The sequence below is a fragment of the Sus scrofa genome, chromosome 13, assembly GCF_000003025.6.
Source record: "Sus scrofa isolate TJ Tabasco breed Duroc chromosome 13, Sscrofa11.1, whole genome shotgun sequence".
Lineage (NCBI taxonomy): Eukaryota > Metazoa > Chordata > Mammalia > Artiodactyla > Suidae > Sus > Sus scrofa.
In genome coordinates, this window is record NC_010455.5 from 137,323,073 (window position 1) to 137,335,411 (window position 12,339).

Here is a 12,339-nt window from a genome sequence, read left to right on the forward strand (position 1 = left end):
GGGATGAAGAGATACAAACTACTATGAATAAAATAAATGAGCAACAAGGATATAACACAGGGAAATGTATCTATTGTTTTGTAATAGCTTTAAAGGGAGTATAATCTAGACAATATGAATCACTGTGTTATATACCTGAAACTAATATAATACTATATAAGGCATAAATCAACTATATTTCAACTAACAAAGAATTTGGACAAAAATTAAAAAGAAGGAAAGACAGAGAGACACACAGTAATATTACTAAAAAAAGACTTTCCACACTATCGAGAAACCACAGAGACATGGAAATAGCTTTCCTGCCTCCATCTGAGCACTTGCCTGGGACAAAAGTCGTTTCCTTCAAGGTCATTCGTACAGAGCTCAGTTTCAGTTGCCACTGAGACACAAATAAGTCCATTCCATCCCTGCCTATTCCCAGCAACCTCAGTCCATGCTCATTTTATTCCTCCCAGGGATAGGGCCCCATAGTGGCTACCTAACAACCCTACTACCACCATTGATAACAGAAAATCTAAGAGTTCGAGTTCCAGGCAAGTGCTGTCAAGCCCTCCTCTGGACAGTGCTCTGGGGGAGCCAGGAGATGACTGGGGGGAGGAAACTCACTGACAGAATCCAGCCCAAGGAGTGGACTGAGAACTGGCTACAGTTCTCAGCTGCACCAACATGTTGGTCCTTCTCAAATGGGCCCAAGGACATCTATGGGCTTGTGGTTGGACTAGAACCCACCTGGAACCCTCATGAACTGTATGGGCATCAAGGTCATCAAGATATTGAAACAAAAGAATACTCTTTTCCAGAAATGAACATTTAGCACTATCACAACTCATTTGCACTTTCCAAACTGAGTTACAAAAGGGTTTTTGTTTTGTTTTGGTAAATTTTTTGTTTGTAACTGAAAATGTGATTTCCTCACAGAAACAGCCTTATCCACAGATTCTGTGCAGACTCTTAAGAACGACCACAAAATCCCATGTAACAGGATGTACTTGGAGCATTTAGAGCACATAGTGCTATTTATTTCACAGAGCTGTGCCCCAGATGGAAAGCACGCAGCCCAGAGTCAGCTTGGGACTCCCAGCGGGCCTATCCCTGCAGGCAGTAGCTGCTCACAACAGCAAAAGGGAGAGTATTCTCCTCAGCTCAGGGGGCACTCTGGGCCTTTTGGGGTCACCGACATTCTTGAGAATAATTTTTCTTTTTATGGCCACACCCGTGGCATATGAAAGTTCCCGGGCTAGGGGTTGATTCAGAGCTACAGCTGTTGACCTATACCACAGCCAGAACAAATCGGATCCAAGCCACAGCTGCAGCCTATGCCACAGCTTGTGACAATGCTGGATCCTTAACCCACCAAGTAAGGCCAGGGATTACATCCTCACGGACATTATGTTGGGTTCTTAACCCACTGAACCACAGCAGGAACTCCCATTCTTGAGAATTTTATGAAAGCTTCTCCCATACTAATGCATATCTACTCTACAGTTATGAATAACTTCAGAGGGATCCTATCCCCTGCCTAGCTCACAGACCCCTGACTGAGGCCAAGGCAGTCACTTTCCTGCAGAGGGAGGGGATAGAAGAACAAGGAGTTGTCCTCACAGGTGTGTACGCTCAGATATCCTTCCACACGAATCCACGTCAGGATAAATCAGATATTCTAGGGGAGATTCTACTGACTTACCATGAAACATACTAACTTTGTTTTTCATTCTCACTAAAATAAAAGGAATAAATCACTTTTCAGGGCTTAAAGACAGAAGACTCTAGGAGTTCCTGTCATTGCTCAGTGGAAATGAATCTGACTAGTATCCATGAGGATGCAGGTTCGATCCCTGGCCTTACTCAGTGGGTTAAGGATCCGGTGTTGCTATGAGCTGTGGTGTAGGTTGCAGATGCAGCTTGGATCCTACGTTACTGTGGCTGTGGTGTAGGCCAGTGGTTGTAGCTCCGATTCAACCCCTAGCCTGGGAACCTCCATATGCTGCTGGTGTGGCCCTAAAAAGACAAAAAAACAAACAGACAGAAGACTGTATAATTCTTAGGAACCCCCAGGCCTGCTTCCAGTCTGAAAACAGCTCCCTGCATCTGACTCGAGGTGACCATCCATTCCCCCTGCCCCCTACCTCCCCCAGGCTGACCGGCGCTGGGTGGGGGGCTCTCCCTGCATGAAGAGACACCAAGGAAAGGAAGCTCAGAGGATCTCCTGCTGCTGATGAGTCTGCCACCCAAGAGTTCAGTCTGCCCTGGACAGGCGGAAGTAACTGGTCTGAGTCAGAGCCACTCAGCCCAGCAGAGCACAGGGGAGGACACCTGCGCAGGCCTCAGGAGACATGGGCTCAAGGCTCCAAGTGACCTCCAGAGCGGGCAGGAGAGGCAGGAAGGGGCTGCTCCCCTGATCACCCTCTCCTCCCTCAGGATAGGAATGGTGCTGTCAGGCCAGGGCCGTGAGGGCCCGTGGTCAAGGTGGGTGGTGGGACGGTGGGGAGAGAAGGCAAAGTCAAAGCTGCCTGTAGAAAACCACTACTTCTTCCCAGAATGTCCCAGGCAATGTGGCATGACCTCAGAAGATGAGAGTTCACCCTCGTACTTTCGTCAGATTCGGCCCTTTGATGCCACTGCTTGCTGGGGAAGCAAAGAGACTCCCTGTTGCCTGCCAAAGCTCTATCAGTGGTGGGCTGGAGATAGACTCAGACAGAGAATTGCCTCACCGGGAAGAAGAGCTGTGATCGACCTGTGATGCCTGCCCACGACACAGAAGGGGCAGCTGCAGGAAATGACAGGAGGCGCCAGATTCCTTAGCTTGCACTCCTGGTTCCCTCCTGAACTTGCAGCCCCAGCTCCCAGGTCTCCCAGGGAGTAATAAAAGTGCTCACTCTCCGCACTGGCCTGCCTGAGCAGCCCCATGAGACACAGGACGGAGATCATCTGAAATGATGGCTCTGGGAGATAAAGTGATAAATCAGGGGTCCCAAGGCCACCATTAAATGAGATGGGATTAGAAGGTGGACCTTCTGTCCTCCAGCACCCAGCTCACTTCATCACAGCCCCTGCCCTGATGGACAAGGCCTCTCCACACGGAATGTCCACCTGGGCAGCGGCCCCTGCTTTGAGCCTCCAGTTCACTGGAGCCCACCAAACTACCTATTTCTCGTATACTCACAGAAGATGTCTTCTTCATATATTTCTATGGCATTTCATTTTAGAGTGCCTTGTGATTGTTATATTGCTATCTTCTGATATTGAGGGGTGGCCAGGGCATCTTTCTATATCATAAATCAGATTAAGTTCCCTTGGTCAAAACTTTCTGATGGCTCCCATCACAGAGGCTCAAAACCCAAACTCCCTCCCACAGCCACAAGCCCCACAGCATCGGACCTTCCTACCTGTCAACCTCAGCTCAGGGCACCTCCTTTCTGTCTCTATGCTGCAGCCTGTGGCCTCTTCCTGCTCTCCTATTGCACCAAGTTCATTTCTACCCACAGGGCTCACAAAATGCTATTGCCTGGAACATGACCTCCCCCAGGTCTCTGCACGGCAGACCACTTCACATCACGCAGGCTCCAGATCAAATTTCACTTCTACAGAGAAATTCCCTGACACTTAACCCAAAGGAGCCTCAACCCATCACACTCACTTCCAATAGCCTGTTTCCCACCTGTACTCCAAATAGCTAGAATAACCTTACTTGAACCTCCCAATCCCCCAACTGGGATGGAGTTCCGTATGGCTTAGCGGTTGATCTCAATTACCAGCACAGCTCTGGTACCGAGGATGGCACCCCATGCACTTTGCCAGTGAATGACTCTCAAGGCTGCACCACTGAGGTCTACTCAAGCTTGAGGTGAACCAAATTCCTTGGGGACAAATGTCCAGCCAAATGGTTGCCAGTTTGACTAAACACCTCTACTTAGTAAAATTAGCAGCACACACCACCTCCCTTCCCCACCACCACTTACACACCTCCCCTGCTCCTTAGTAGGTCTGGAAAACATCTTCAGCAATCTCCAACATCTCTCAATGTTGTTCTGAAGTTTCCCACACATTCCTGAGGGTTCTCCTGATGTCGTTAAGTTTTAACTATCAGCGCCAATTCCCTCTGCTCCCTGAAGGAGATGCTAAGGCCAGGCAAGAAACTTCTGTAACTAGTTTATGATGAGGTGACCAGTCAGGCCCGAAGGAGGAGAGAGGTCTGGCAGAGCGAATATCTTCCTCACTGGCCCTGGCCTGGCCTGGGACTGTCCCTTGACCCTAGCCTCCTGGCCTGGCATTCAGGCTGTGCTGGCCATGTGGGCTGCGGAAGAGCCAGAGGAGGACGGTTGGAAGCAGAAGCAAGACTCCAGCTCACTGGTTTTACTGTCCTGATTGTGATTTGATGGGCCATTAAGTTTATTGCCAAACTTCCTTGTTGGGTTTTTATCAGCTGTGTAAATGCACTGACACTGATTTTCATGACCTGGCACAGAGGCTGCCCGTCAGCTCCTGGACCACACTCTTTGCTTGGCCTCCTGTCAACCCCAAGCCTCCAGATTCCTCTGGATTCCATTAACTTCAGTTACACCTATAATTTTATTACAGGCCAGCTCTGGAGACTTTCCTGGCTCCTGGAACCAGAATTTTCCGGGACCAGATTACTCTGGAAAGCTCCCAAGTACCCGGACTCTTCCCGCTGCCTTGCCTGGATCTTGGCTTGTGGCACGCCAGGGTGGTGGGCTCCTAAAGATGCTAGCAGATGATGCTTTCACACTGTGACGGCCCCCCAGAGACCTCTGGGCTCTTCTGAGGCCTCGAGCTGTATACACACCAAAGCTGACAAACTCTCACAGACACCCTATGGCAGACACGCACTGATGAAAGCCTCCATCTATCACATAGCCCTCTTCTTTTGCAGAGAGAAATCTGGGATTTTTTTCCCCCTTCTGTTACATTGGTGTAAAATGTAGATAACAAGCTTTAAAGATTTTTCTTCCAGGCTTCTATTCTAAGTAAATAATCTGACATGTGGACAAATATTTATGCATGAAAATGCTCTCTACAGCATGATTTATAAGGGGGAAATACAGTAAACTATTCGAACCTTCAACCTTATGGTGCTGCTTAGATAATTTATGGTGCCATTATATAATGGAATATTGTGTGACCACAAAAAGCATATAAAAATAAGCATCTTTAATAACGTAAGAAAAATACTTACAAGATGACGTTTAGAAAAATGTAAAGAAAAAAGCACAGAAATAAGAACTCAATGAATAAAATGAAACCCCTTCCTCCCACCTGGTTCAACAAACAAATGTAAAATCCAGATAAATTAAAAAATGAGGAGTTTCCATTGTGGCTCAGAGGTAACGAACCCAACTACTATGCATGAGGACATGAGTTCGATCCCCAGCCTTGCTCAGTGGGTTAAGGATCCTGCATTACAGTGAGCTGTGGTGTGGGTCACAGATGCGGCTCAGAGCCCATGTTGCTACAGCTGTGGTGTAGGCCAGCAGCTGCAGCTCCTATTCGACTCCTAGCCTGGGAACCTCCCTAAAAAGACCAAAAAAAACCAAAAAAAAACAACCCCCCCCCCCACACACACACACAAGAAAAAACCAGAAATAAGAAAAACAAAAATATTACCATACAGTACAGGACACTATCTTTACATCCTAAGGGTAGACTTCCCAAGCATCCTAGAGGTTAGGATGGGAAAAGCAGGCTTGCAGAGGGCTCAGTGGTGAGGCTGTGGCCTCTGGGACCTGGGTTTTAATCCTGGCTCTGCTTTTTTAGCTATGCGACCTTTGACATGTTTCTTGACCTCTTGGGACCTCCCTTTCCTAACCTGTAAAATGGGGATCATCATATCTACCTCACAGGATTTGCTGTGAAGATTAAATGAGTAAACATATGGAAAGTGCTTAGAACAATGTCTGATCCACAGTAAGTACTCAAGAAACATTCCAGCTATTATCTGACCACAGAAATGTAATGCTTTTGTACAATGAAAGGCAGCACAGAGAAAGTTAAAGCAAGTAACAGAGAACACCTGGAACCCAGAAAATAGATGACGATTAATATCCACGAGTATGGAGCTCTAGGTCAAATAGAAAAAGACAACCCGGTAGGAAAATGGGCAAAGGGTGTGAACATTTGGTTCACAGGAGAAATATGGAAGGCTGATTACCACACGAAGGGGTGCTCACTTCCCTGGAGGCCAGGGAGCTGCAGACAAGTTGCCCCTTTGCCTTGATTAACAGGAATAGAAATGGTTGACAGCATCCATGGCTGGAGAGGATGCAGGCTCTGCCATGCACTACAGGGGTGTCGTGACCTTTCTGGAGGGAAGTGGACAGCATCCATCAAGGTACAAGCACACTGACCCCAGGCCCAGCAGCTTCCCCCCAGGAGTCAGTTATTAGCATTTAGACATATTTCCCAATACATATATTTACAAATGTTCACTGCACTGTTGGATCAAAGACTGGAGAGAGAAGTCTGTAACAGGAGGATGGTTTAAAATCCATGGTATAATCCCACTCCTGGGCATCTATCCAGAGAAAATCATGACTTGAAAAGACACATGTACTCCAATGTTCACTGCGGCACTATTTGCAATAGCCAAGACATCAAACGATCTAAATGTCCATGGACAGAGGAATGGATAAAGAAGATGTGGTACATATACACAATGGAATATTACTCAGCCATCAAAAGGAACGAAATAATGGCATTTTTAGCAACATGGATGGACTTAGAAATTATCATGCTAAGTGAAGTCTGTCAGACAATGAGACACCAACATCAAATGCTATCACTGACATATGGAATCTGAAAATAAACACAAAGAACTTCTTTGCAGAACAGATACTGACTCACAGACTTTGAAAAAACTTATGGTTGCCAAAGGAGATAGTTTGGGGGGGATGGAGGGATGTGCTGGGGGTGTGGGATGGAAATCCAGTAAGACTGGATTGGGATGATCAATGTACAACTATAAATGTAATAAATTCATTGAGTAATAAAAAAATAAATCAAATCCATGGTATAGGTAAATTATAAAATACTATTTGTTAGTTTAAAAGAGTGAAGTAGATTTATCTGCTAACATCTATATTTATACAAAAACTTCTTTACCAAAAGATCTACTTACTGGTAAGTGGAAAAAAAATGCAAATCATGGAAAAGGGATAGGAAATGATTCTATTTATGTAAAAGACAAAACCCCCAAACGCTGTTGTTCAGGTAAAAGCACAGAAGGAGGAGAAAGCTAACCAACTGTCAGCAGCTGGGAAAGGGAGACGGGGTAGGGAGGGGACTTTCACTGTTTACACTATGTCCTTATGTATCCCTTGAGCCATGAACCACCAATAATAAGAATGCTGTTAATATTTTTCTTAAATTATCTGTGCAATTAAAAAATAAAAGTGATAGCATGAAGCAGTTTTCATGGTAAAACGGTTACACAAATCCACACAGGTGTTAGGGAAAAAAGTTAATTTAACTCTATGTTAATTTAGAAATTAAAAGTTAAAAACAAAAGGGAAAAGTAAGTAGAAAGAATGAGGCCAAACTGTGGAAAGCGGTTGCCTCTGAATAATGGGGTTATGGGTCATTTTTTTCCTTAATCATTTGTATCTCTCTGTACCTTCCAGATTTTCTACAGGGACCACAAATGACTTGGGAATAAGACAAGAGATGAAGTAAGAAGCACAAGGGTCTGACAGGGACCTGCTGCAGAATCCAGAGAGGCAGCCCAGCTCCTGGAGGGCAGGCCGAGCTGTGTGGCCTCCAGCACACGCCCGCTGCTGGTGAGCTGTGGCAAAGAGAACACCTCATCCCGGGTGGCCCGTTGCCCAGGAGAGGTGCCTGACCATCAAGGCCCTGGGAAAGGGCGGCAGGCGGGGCTCTGGTTCCCCAGCAGCTTCTACTCAGGCCCCGAATGGGGGAGGGAGGCTGCTCCTTAGGCCACCTATCCTGGGAGCCTCATTTTGTCCCTTTTACGTCCCTGTGCAAGTGACACTCAGGAGCATCATTACTGCATCATGTCCTTTCCTGGCCCAACACAGAGCTGCAGGGGCATGGAGAGGGCCAGCAGGTAGATGTCACTGCAGCGATATAGACAGTGACAAGAGATGACAAGTGACAATGTACACTGACTTTTCTCATTCCGAATGCTGCAGAGAGAAACAAAAGGCACCAGAGAGCAGAGGCTGCCAGTGTCCTCTGGCCTCACCCTCCTTGGACACCACCTTGTGCTCTGTGGGATCAGGGGGCCGGGCCTGAAGCTGCGGCCTTTCCCACCCATGCCAGGCCCTGCATCGAGCACCAGGTGGATGGTGAAGTGGCCCATGCTCTGACCTCACACCATGGGGGTGCACGTGCCCCTCTTGGAGCCCACTACTGGCACCACACCATCCTCCCAGGAGGCCTGGGATCCTGGACAGCAGGGTCTGGGGGTGTGCTGCTTGCAAATCCCCTAGCGACCTGACTGGGGCCTGGTCTGGTGCTCGCATATGTGGGGAGCCTTGAACCATGCTGGGCTGAGCTGATTTTCAATAACTTAGACACGGGTAAGACAGGTTGCAGAAGAATCTCTGTGGGATTTCTAAGGGGCTCCAGCTGGGAGGGAAAGGAGGGAAGAGGCGGAGGTGAGAATTAAGTAGCAGGAAAGCTGGGAATGAGTACAAAGAACAGGGGCCAAAGGAGGTGCTTGATAATATGCACCAACCAATGGCCCGGGGGGCCTTTCCTGCCAAGAACCCAGGAGTGCTGCTCGACAGGCACCCAGGACGGTTCCAGGGCAGGGGGACTCGGAAAGAAACTAACACTAACACTGAGCACTTCCTCTGTACAGAAGCAACACTGCAAAGAGAGACCATGGCTCTTTCCAGGAGTCTGTGTCAGGAATAAGGTTCGTTTTCTTCTCTATATTTTCCTATATTATCCCTGTATAAAACACACATGCACTCCTTTTTAATTAGCCAAAAGTCATAAAGATAAATTCAGCTTTTTAATTTGAGCCCCACTATTTCAGTCTGTGGGGATGTTTTACAATCGTAATGCAATTATTCAATATTTTAACTAGCTTCCTTTTTCCAATTCGAACCCTTGCAGATTTGAAAGCATGCCGTGCTTTTTATGGTTTCAACAAAACTGCTGATTAAAAACAAGTACCAGCCTCTGGAAGGACCAGGCCAGACTCATAGCTATGAGCACCAAGGGTTCCCCTCAGGGTGGCCCCACCCCATCCAGTTCTCCCCATCACACTCAGGAAATCAGCAAGCACTTTTTTTTTTTTTTTTTTTTTTTTTTTGGTCTTTCTGCCTTTTCTAGGGCCACTCCCACCGCATATGGAGGTTCCCAGGCTAGGGGTCTAATCGGAGCTGTAGCCGCCAGCCTACACCACAGCCACAGCCACAGCAACTCGGGATCCAAGCCGCGTCTGCGACCTACACCACAGCTCACGGCAATGCCAGATCCTTAACCCACTGAGCAAGGCCAGGGATTGAACCTGCAACCTCATGGTTCCTAGTCGGATTCGTTAACCACTGCGCCACGACAGGAACTCCAGCAAGTCACTTTTAATAAAAGAAAGACACTAATCCATCAACCTAGCAATCCTATCCCGAGAAACAAAGCGTGTACATCCAGCAATCCTTAGCAGAATCTATGGTCTTCTGCATTGATAGATCCCAGCTCGTTTTCCTAAGTCTCCAAAATGTTTGTTTCTTTCTTCCTTCCTCTTTAAATTATAGTTTACACTGTTGTGCCAATTCCTGCTGTACAGCAAAGTGACCCAGTCACACATATTTACACATTCCCTTTCTTACATTATCTTCCATCATGGTCTATCCCAAGAGACTGGATATAGTTCTCTGTGCTGTAGAGTAGGACCTCATTGCTTATCCATTCTCAGTGTAATAGTTTGCATCTACTATCTCCAAACTCCCAGAAAAATGGTCTGGTCTTTTTTTTAATTGAATTTTTTTTTTCTTTTTTTAGTCATATCTGTGGCATATGGAAGTTCCTGAGCTAGGGGTCAAATCAGAGCTACAGCTGCCGGCCTACCCTCAGCAACACCGGATCTGAGCCGCATCCTTGACCTACAGCATAGCTCATGGCAACACTGGATCCTTAACCCACTGAGAGAGGCCAGGGATCAAACCCACATCTTCATGGAGACTATGCTGGGTTCTTAACCTGCTGAGCCACAATGGGAACTTCTAAAACGGTCTGTTTCTTAACAGACCCTTGCCAGTCTGGGATTGGCAACTATAATACTGTGATTTCCAGATTTCACTTTTTATTCATTTGGGAAACCTGAGGCAGCACTGGCAGTCTCTGGCCTTTTCTCTGGGTCCCTCAAGCACCGCAAAAGTGCTTTCCCGATCAGTGTGGGTTCTTGGGAGCCCTCCAGCATGAGATGCCCAGCTGGGCAGCTAAGAGGGCTCTGCTGTCAGTTCACCCCTCCCAGGCTCCCAGTCCTCTTTGAACCATATGCATTCTAAAGCCCATACTCCTAACTAAGGAGGACTGTGTAGAGAGATTATTTAATACAAAGCCACAACCATCAGATGGAAACTTTAACAGGCAGTTTCTCAGGGAGCTGCACCTCGGGCTTTTGCCCTGATCCCTCTCGCTCTGCCAGTGCAGCAGTATAAATCCACACACACACACACACACACACACACAAGCACGGGGCTGGCAGACACCTCTTCAGAGAATGTAGAGTCCCTAATAGGCAACCACCCACCAATAGAAGCCTCAAACATTTCCATTTGCTAAGTCTGAGATCAAATTCCCTGTCTGCATTGGGGTGGCATTCATAATACTCATTAACAAGGACTAATGGAGAAAACAAAAGCTGCCATCTGGTTTCTAGCTCTCATTCTCTAATTAAGCTCTCAACAACTTCATTTGTTCATTTTCTCATTCTCTAAGCCCTTACTCTCTGCCCACAGGTGACTTGGATCAGGGATGGGGGAACGAGGAGAGCGAGATGGTTCCGGTCCAGGAGTGAGGAGGGGGCAGGGAAGAACTCTAGAGCCAGGCTCCAGGGCCCAGACCCTGCAAATGTCAGCTCCTACAACGGATGGCTCACAATCTAAGACCACAGGAAGGTACACAGACAAAAAAAAGTCCAGTTTGCCACTAGTGTTCTATAAAGAAAAGCTTAACAAACAATTATTACACAATTCCAGTCGACTAGGTTCATGTTGTTAGGGTTCATCAAAGGGGATACATACTCTTCCTGCTGGGATGCCTAAACTACAAGCACTGCTCACACCACTCTGTGCTCCTCCAGGAGCTGGTGGGCGCTCTCGATGCAGCCCAGAAGCACCAACACATGGAGGTAAAGTCAAGTCCCAGGGGGTGGGAGGGAAGTGGGGGGGACTGAAAACAGTCAGCAGGATCTGCCTCTACTGCTGGGGCAGCAACACAGGCAGGGTGATTTCAGCTCTAGATGCAGCCCGACTGCTGCAAGACTTGCTTCCGTCAGCAACCCTGAGGCTGGCCGGGAGAGCTCATCTCAGCAGGCAGTCACCAAGCCCAGGGATGGACGCCCTCACTGACAGGCCCTCGCAGGGCTGGGGCCAACGTGCTCCTAGGGCCCTCTCTGTCATTGCCCTTAATAAGGTAGCGCTCAAAACTTAGTTTTTTGGGTCACTTTCCTAGAAATTCAGAAGGAGAAAAGCCACAGGGAATACTTTTCCTTTGGATTCTCTTAAAAATTTGGAACTTAAAAGAAAGAAGGACTTGGGGAAATCCCCAGTAGGGATCTGTTTATGGACAGTTCCTAACTTATAACCAAACCCCTGTGATACTGCAGGGGAGGGCAAGGGCGGGCAGGCCAGGGGTCAGCCGTACAGGACCCACAGAGCAGAGCCATTTCTCTGTGTGACAGGCTCCTGGTCTGAAAAATGGGGCTAATCATATTTGCTTTGCAGCACTGTGGGTAAAATAAAAAGAGATGACCTCGTGAGCAGTCACTTTGTCCCCATAAAGTAATATGTAACAGACAATATAAGGACCTTTATGACTCAGACAATGAATAAAATATTCTCATCACTGAAGATGCCTCTATGGACTGGGTGACAATGACACCGATCCATATAATTATTTCTTGCTTTTTTCCTCTTCTACAATCTCTCATCCACCATCACTGGGCCAAAGAGCTAGCGAGAAGCTATAGGAGAAAAGCACCCCACCTACATACATCCTGTCCCAAGGTGCTGGGGACCTGCCTTCTTCACCCACTGGGATGGGCCTGCCTTTCCCAGGAACTGCTCCCAGGAACTCTTTGCCCTGGGGCTGTCATTGCTTTGCTCACCTTTCCAGAAGCAGCCTTCTCCC

At 47.4% G+C, this 12,339-nt stretch overlaps 1 protein-coding gene across 1 annotated transcript in view; it reads right to left on the bottom strand.

The window, feature by feature from the left end:
- PDIA5 (protein disulfide isomerase family A member 5) overlaps positions 1-12,339 on the bottom strand; it is a 98,380-nt gene that overhangs the window by 22,987 nt on the left and 63,054 nt on the right. The gene's annotated exons all lie outside the window — the stretch shown is intronic.